Genomic DNA, 7,678 nt, shown 5'->3' on the forward strand with positions numbered 1-7,678 from the left:
AAAAAAAAAAAAAAAAAAAAAAAAGAAAGAATATATCTCTTTTAAAAGAAGCTATCAATCTTACTGTAATTCATAATTCATAAAGTCAGAATCTTCAATGTTCATGAAGTATGAAATGTTTGCCAAAATATTGCTTCAGCAACTACATAAAAAGATACAATAGTTTGTTTAGCCTAAAGCACACTTTCTTCCTCATCTCCACTTACCAATTCCTTCCTATTCTTCAAGGTCCCACTCAGATATTACCATAGTCATTGACCTTGGGAGTTTTGTTTTATTTCATCATCTCAGCTCAGACAATATTCTAATGGCTCTGTATAACAAAATCAATTGGTTCCTATGCCTAAAAATAGCTCTTTATACATTTTTCTTTATAATATAAAGGCTGTAACGCTCATAATAAATTATAATAGTTCTTAGATGACAGGAATCATTCATCTTGTTACCCTCTAACCTAAAACTCAGCATGATGAAAAGTAGCCCTGAATTAAATCATTTATTAGCAGTCAATCTGGAGACAAAATATAAAATATATCAAATCAAGGAATTAGTTGATAATGAAAGAGTATGAGAAAGAAGAATAAACTATCTGAGAGTAGTAAAAAGATTTCTGAAAACTATTTGTATGGCTTTCATATTTTACATGTTTATATATGATTTTTTAAAACAACTAGTTTGATTTAAATTTTTTATACATTCATGGAAAATTTGAAAGCCTCTGTATACTTCTCTCTTTGAACATAGACTAATTTCTAAGAAGTTGGTTAGGTAATGCAGGAACAGTATATACACTCAATTTTTAAATGTATTTTTAATAAAATAAAAATATTTTTGTATCTATTATAGATTACATTAAGGGGGATTTGTTTTCACCTTAGCAGTACTTAGTGCCCAAAAGTAAAATATTCAAAAAACAACAAAAAGAATATTACAATTGACCTCATTTTCATTCCTTACACTGAGCCTAACTTTAACGTGAGTTAAAGACTTATACTATTACAACAGCAGTCTTCAACTTTTACATTCAACTATGTGACATTATAGCATAAGACATAAAATTTGCAATCATTGCAACTTTTCTATTTAATCAGATCTTTCTAAAGCATACCTATAATAAGCTAACATTTTTTAACAAAAAAACTGTTTTCATTTGAGAGTTCAGTAGGCACAGCGCAAAAGTACAATTGTTTATTGTGCTCAGCAGACTTACAAGTAAACATATCAGACCAACTGCACCCTGAACAACCATTCCTGCTCTATAACAAATTTGCTTTTTTTAATGTTATCTTTATTGTACTTTAGATTCTGAGGTACATGTGTAGATCATGCAAGACTGCTGCATAGGTACATTCATGGCAAAGTGGTGTGTTGCCACCATCCCCCCATCTATGCCACCATCACCTATACCTGACATTTCTCCCCATGTTATCCCTCCCCTACTCTCCCTCCCACTACAAATTAGCTTTTTAAAATTCTTTTAATAAACCCCTCAACCAACACTTATTAGGTAATCACCTTGTAACTTCTTCTGTAAACATAATTTCACCTTTAATTAAACTTGTCATATCTAAGGTAACTTTAACTTGTAAAGTGCCTAAAGAAAACACACTGGAAAAAGAAAGAAGAAATGGAATGAGAAAACACTTGATTTCTCATACATTTAACTTGTATAGGTTAAGTTAATGGAGAGAAAATAATAACAAAAGACTAAAAGTCTCAAATGGGATACAAACAAGATCCTAGGCCACTAACAAATAAAATCTCAACCAGTTTGAGAAAAAAAATGAGAGTGGAATTTAGGTTAATACAAAAAGTTGCGCAGAGAGAAGCTTCCCAGGCTTAGTCACTGAGAACTAACTCTGTTTTCACTCTACTATCAATTCCACTCCTCTATGAAAGACAGCATCACTTACCTAAGCCAAAAGACAATGATAAACTAAATACAGTTTATGTTAGTCAAATAGGACAGCTTTTTTCTTGCTCTTATCACTCTAACAAATTAACGATTTTTGTACATGCTTTGAAAAATACAGACAGAATGACACCTATAAAATGATACTTTTTGTTGTATTTTTTCTCATCTAAATGTAGTCTCATTTACACAGATGTGCCATATATAGTAACTGATACTTGGAAGTTTAAAAATATATATACTGGGGCACAAAAGTATTTAAAAATTATAAAATCTTAATTTCCCCAGAAACAGCTTTAAAAAAAAAAGAAAGAAAGAAAGAAAAACCTGTGAAAGTGTATGCTGTCTTCCAAATACTATGACATACCAAGTTATTGTTTTTCTTTGCCAGTAGATGGTGCTAATTTCCAGATGTATACATTATGAGCTATTATACTAAAGATGACCTTGCTTGCTTGTTTAAAACATTTCTAACACCATTTTATCTCTCAAATTAAAATCACATGAAGCAGAGACTGTTCTAAATATGGAAACTATAAAAAAGAAAATAGTAAAATATACTAAGTCTTTAAGACAGCATCATTTTTTATATTTAAGGATCCCTGAGAACGGAAATAATGTTCCTGTTTCTAAAGTACAAAATAATATACTATGTAAGTACAGGTTAAAGGACTAGATACCCCAGGTTTGAATCCCAGCTTCAGCTACGCAGTACCTGTGACACCTTAGGCAAGTTATTAACCCCTCTATGCCTCAATTACATGTTCTTTAACATGTAATTGAATAAAATAATACCTACTTCACAGAGTTCTTCTCAGGTTTAAGTGAAATAAGTAAAACACTTAGAAACTGTCTGGGACACACAATAAATGCTATGTAAGTAATTGCTATTATTGTTGTTTTATAATGCCTAACAAAACACCTAGAACCAATAAAAATGCTATCAACAAACAAAATAAAGATAGAAATATAATGGACTATACAGCAGAAGGAAGGTATGTTCTATGGCTACAGACAAACACAGATGAATCTTAGTAACGTAATGCTGAAAACAAATCTTAGCTTTTTTATGTAGTTTTAGCATATGTTTATATCCATAAACAATATAGTTCTTGAAAGCTTTATAAATAGAATCATATGTATTTTTCTGTTTAAGTTCTATTCCTGAAATTTATTCTTATTATGTGTGGTTATAATTTTAATTTTCACCAGTCTTTACCATAACAGAATTCATGTGTCATAATTTATCCGTTGACAGAGAGTTGTTCCTAGTTTTCCCTATCATAAATAGCGTTTCTAAAAGCATTCTTGTATATATCTGTACATAAGCAACATTTTTTTCTTGGTATATGCTTAAGAGATTTATTTTAGGAAAGTAATTCTTAAACTCTATTACATAGTATCATTATATTAATACCCATCTGTTTTCTTCTGTGGATGAGCACTTTTATTGCTTCTAGTTATTTCACTGGGCATCATGAAGTTAAAGATAATGGTTACCTCTGAAGGCAGAAGAAAGGAGATGGAATGGGAGGAGACCACAGAAGGGACATAAAAACTAATGGTAAGGGTTCTGAAAGATGGTAGTGGATACACAATTCTTTACTTTGAGCTCTTCAAATTCCCATAAAAACACACAGAGCAATAAGATAGGAAAACCAAAATCCCACGCACAATAGTTGACTCTTGAACAACATGGGGGTTAGGGGTCCCAACCCCTATGCAGTCAAAAATCCACATATAGGTACATATATACCATGGAATATTATGCAGCCATCAAAAATGATGAGTTCGTGTCCTTTGTAGGGACATGGATGAACCTGGAAACCATCATTCTCAGCAAACTGACACAAGAGCAGAAGATCAAACACTGCATGTTCTCACTCATAGGCGGATGCTGAACAATGAGAACACATGGACACAGGGAGTGGGGCACTACACACTGGAGTCTGTTGGGGGGAAGTGAGGGAGGGATGGGAGGGTGGGGAGGTGGGGAGAGATAGCATGGGGAGAAATGCCAGATATAGGTGAAGGGGAGGAAGGCAGCAAATCACACTGCCATGTGTGTACCTATGCAACAATCTTGCATGTTCTTCACATGTACCCCAAAACCTAAAATGCAATTTAAAAAAAAAAATTTTTTTTTAAAGAAAAAAGAAAAAAAATCCACATATAACTTCTGACTCTCCAAAATCTGACTATTAATACCTTATTGTTGAAAAGAAGCCTTACCAATAATATGAACAGGTGATTAACAGATATTTTTTATGTTATATGTATTATATAATTTTTTCACTGTCACCTATCTGTCCCAGATGTATTCTTATAATGAAGCCAGAGAAAATGTTATTAAGAAAAATTTAAGGAAGAGATAATGTATTTACTATTCATTAAGTGGAAGTGGATCATAAAAGTCTCCATCCTCTTCATCTTCACAGAGTAAGCTTATGGGGAGGAAGCATTGGTCTTGCTGCCTCAGGGGTGGCAGACACAGAAGAAAATCTGCGTATAAGTGGAGCCACACAGTTCAAATCCATGTTGTCCAAGGGTTAACTGTACTTACAACAAAACTATGTGACAAGATATCCCCTCAAACCCCAAAATGCAAGTGGGTAGAGGAAAATCACCAACACCCACAACACTGTGCTACTTGGCAGAAAGAAGAAAACAACAAGGTGGCAACGGAAGAACTTAAAACCAAAATAATACAAAAATAGCTAATGGGTATACAGTGGAAAGCAGAGCAGACTAATTTGGAAACACACACATGCGCACACAAGCACACACATACACAAACGCTACAACTGACAGGGGTTCTGGCATTTCTAACAACAGATAGACAGAGTCCATGATAAGAAGTTCTGAAAGGGTTAGAGGAGTTTAGTCCCTCTGAGTTTTAAGCGTTTGAAATGGACCCACCAGGGTTCTCTTCTAGAACAAGCCCATACTTGAAGAAACTGAGAAGAATCAAACCTAAGCAGCACAGAACAACAGAAGAAAGAGAAGGTCCAAACCAAACCGAGGAAGATAAGAGGCGCAAGAAATCTCAAAAAGCAGGTCCTCATCTTTTGAACTCTACATAAAAACAAAAGCAGGAGCTCTGTGAAGTCAAAAAAAATCTTTCCACCACATTCTGCAAGTTTATGAAAGCCAATTTCATATAAAAATGACCAAAAGTATCAAGATCAAATCCTACAAAAATTTTTAACAAGAAAAAAAAAAATCAGAATAAATCCCTACAATGAAAGCACTCAGTAAAATGTGTCTACAAAACAGATCAAAACTATAAACGACTATTTCAAAACAAGCTAAAGACATTAAGAAAGTGATGTAAAACATAAAAGAACACATACCAGAATAAGCAAAATTGAGAACCAAAGATTCAACACTCAGGAAAGAATGAGAGATAAAAGGAAAAACAATCAATTTCCAAAATAAAAAACGAACCAGAAAACACAAAGAGAAATAAACATAAGAGATAGTGCCTTCAAAGAAACAGCAGGTAAAAAGAGAAAAATAGGTTAATTTTTTTAGAAATACAGAGTCCTTGAAGAAAGGCAAAGAAGAGTCAAAATATCAATAATAAGAGTTCTTGAAGAAAACCAATGCAAAGGAGGAATACAAATACTAGTATTACTTTCTCAATTAAAAAAAAATTGTAGGTACCAAAAATAACACACCAGGTACAAGAGAATACTGTCACACAACAACCAACACCAAGGTATTTTATTTAAATGACTGGGCTTTAATGAAAAAAATAAATCTTTAGGAATCTAGAAAACAATGATCTTAAAAGAGAAAGAAAATTATAAGATCACCAGACTTTCACAGCAGTGCTTTAAGCCACAAGAAAATAGAGTAATATATTTTAAATGACAGTCTAAAATAGTACATTTATTGTTAAAATGGGAGAATGAATCAAATATATGCGATAATTTTCTACAATCATTTCTTTGGTAGTCTTTGAACATTACTACAAGACTACTGTGAGCATAATACAGAAAAAAAAATCAACAATGTTAGAATATATTAATTCAATCACATCCTATGTCCTTAAAAACCCAAATTCTTAGGGTGGAAGAAAGGAGATATATATATAATAGAGAAAAGTTAAGTAAAAGCTGTACGGTCCTGAATTTGTATTGGAAATTTCAATATGAACTCATGAGTTATTTTATCTTCATTTTTCCTATCTCTGTTCACTGAAAAGGCCTAGACATAATGATCAACCCACTAACAGTCAGCATCTCTAGCACTCAAATTGTGGTCTTGAAATGCCATTTATCACCAAAAGACACCAGAACTTCTTAGAGAAACAAGTGATTACAGAAGAAAAGCACAAGATGAATCTTTCAACACCAGGTAGAAAGTAAGCTAATTCAAAGTCTGTCTCAAGAGGATTCCACTGGCTGAAGATGGGATAATTTGAGCTTCAGTATGAAAATAACTAAAATTTTATTGAAACCAATGAAATATGGTTAGTCCATGAGCTCATAATTATTTCCTTTATGCTGGTTATCTTTGGAGGATGACAGAGATCCAGTTCACTGTACTGAAAACTGGTAAATAAAACAAAGAACCAAGCATTACCTTTACAGTATGAATTGTACAGCTGGTTTCCAAATAGATGATAAGTAGGAAGCATCTATTTGCATTTTGAGATCTTTGGAATGTCACTTTTCTGGCCAAAAACTCTGTGGTTGGTGGCACCTTTGCCCAACCTCTTGTCCTGTGTCCAGGTAGAATAAAGTACGCAGACAAGTAGAGGGTGAGCAAGACAAAGAGCAGCTTTGTTTAGTGTTAGAGCAGCTCAGCGAAGACCCACAGTGGGTAGCTCCTCTCTATAGGCAGGCCATCCCATTGAGTGTACAGCTCTCAACAGAGAGGAGGCCCTGGAGTGGGTGGCTCCTCTCTGTAAGCAGGTCCTCCCATTGTCTCTGCAGCTGTCAGCAGAGAAGGCTCCTCTCTGCAGGCAAGTCATCCCAACAAGTGCTCAGCTCCCAACAGAGAGGGTAGCTCCTCTCTGCAGCTAGTCAAACTCACATCTGTAGCTCTCAGCAGAGAGGAGGCCTTGCAGAGAGGGTGGGTCCTCTATGCTCAGCTCTCAGCAGAGAGGGTAGCTCCTCCCTGCAGTTGGTCCTCCCCAGGTCTGCAGCTTTCAGCAAAGGAGGCCCTGAAGAGGGTAGGTCCTCTCTGCAACTGGCCATACAGTGGATTCTTCCTCCTCTGTCCTGCCCTGGCTGAGCCCAGGGCTTAAGAGCCTCAGAGGAGGAAAATGCATGCTGATTGGTCCATGGGCAGCCATGGGCAGCAATGGGCAGCCACAGGACAAGGCACCATGAGTTTCCCCTCTGATGGCAGGACTGGCAGCCCACCTCAAGGCTTCAGGCCTCCCAGAGCCTGAAGGTTGGGCTTCATTGTGGACCTGCCAGCTTCTGCCCAGGAGCCTGTCTGCCTCTGGCACCATCCATCATACCCAGGCTGTTGGCACCAAGAGGCATCTGCAGGCCAGCACCCGGTCACCCTCAGCTCCCCCTCAGCTCCCCCTCAGCTTCCCCTCCCGCACTCTTCAGTACCCAAAGTTCAGAGGGGGCCAAGGTGGCAGGGGGCTGGCATGTTAGCACTGCCCTGAGAGTGGGCACACCCAGCCAGGTTGTGACAGCCCAGCAGCAAAGTTGTATTTCTTGATTTGGGTAGTGGTTACAAGGATGTACCCTATAATAATTTATTAGGTCTTATGTTTGGCTTTGTGGTTTTCTGTGTTTT

The 7,678-nt window shown here is 36.1% G+C and overlaps 1 protein-coding gene and 1 pseudogene across 1 annotated transcript in view; one reads left to right on the plus strand and one right to left on the minus strand.

Moving 5' to 3' along the window:
- The window catches only part of TMEM38B (transmembrane protein 38B), a 59,149-nt gene that overhangs the window by 38,542 nt on the left and 12,929 nt on the right, over positions 1 to 7,678 (minus strand). The gene's annotated exons all lie outside the window — the stretch shown is intronic.
- LOC108303782 overlaps positions 1 to 7,678 on the plus strand; it is a 12,258-nt pseudogene that overhangs the window by 781 nt on the left and 3,799 nt on the right.

The sequence above is a fragment of the Cebus imitator genome, unplaced genomic scaffold (genome assembly GCF_001604975.1).
Source record: "Cebus imitator isolate Cc_AM_T3 unplaced genomic scaffold, Cebus_imitator-1.0 Scaffold51, whole genome shotgun sequence".
NCBI lineage: Eukaryota > Metazoa > Chordata > Mammalia > Primates > Cebidae > Cebus > Cebus imitator.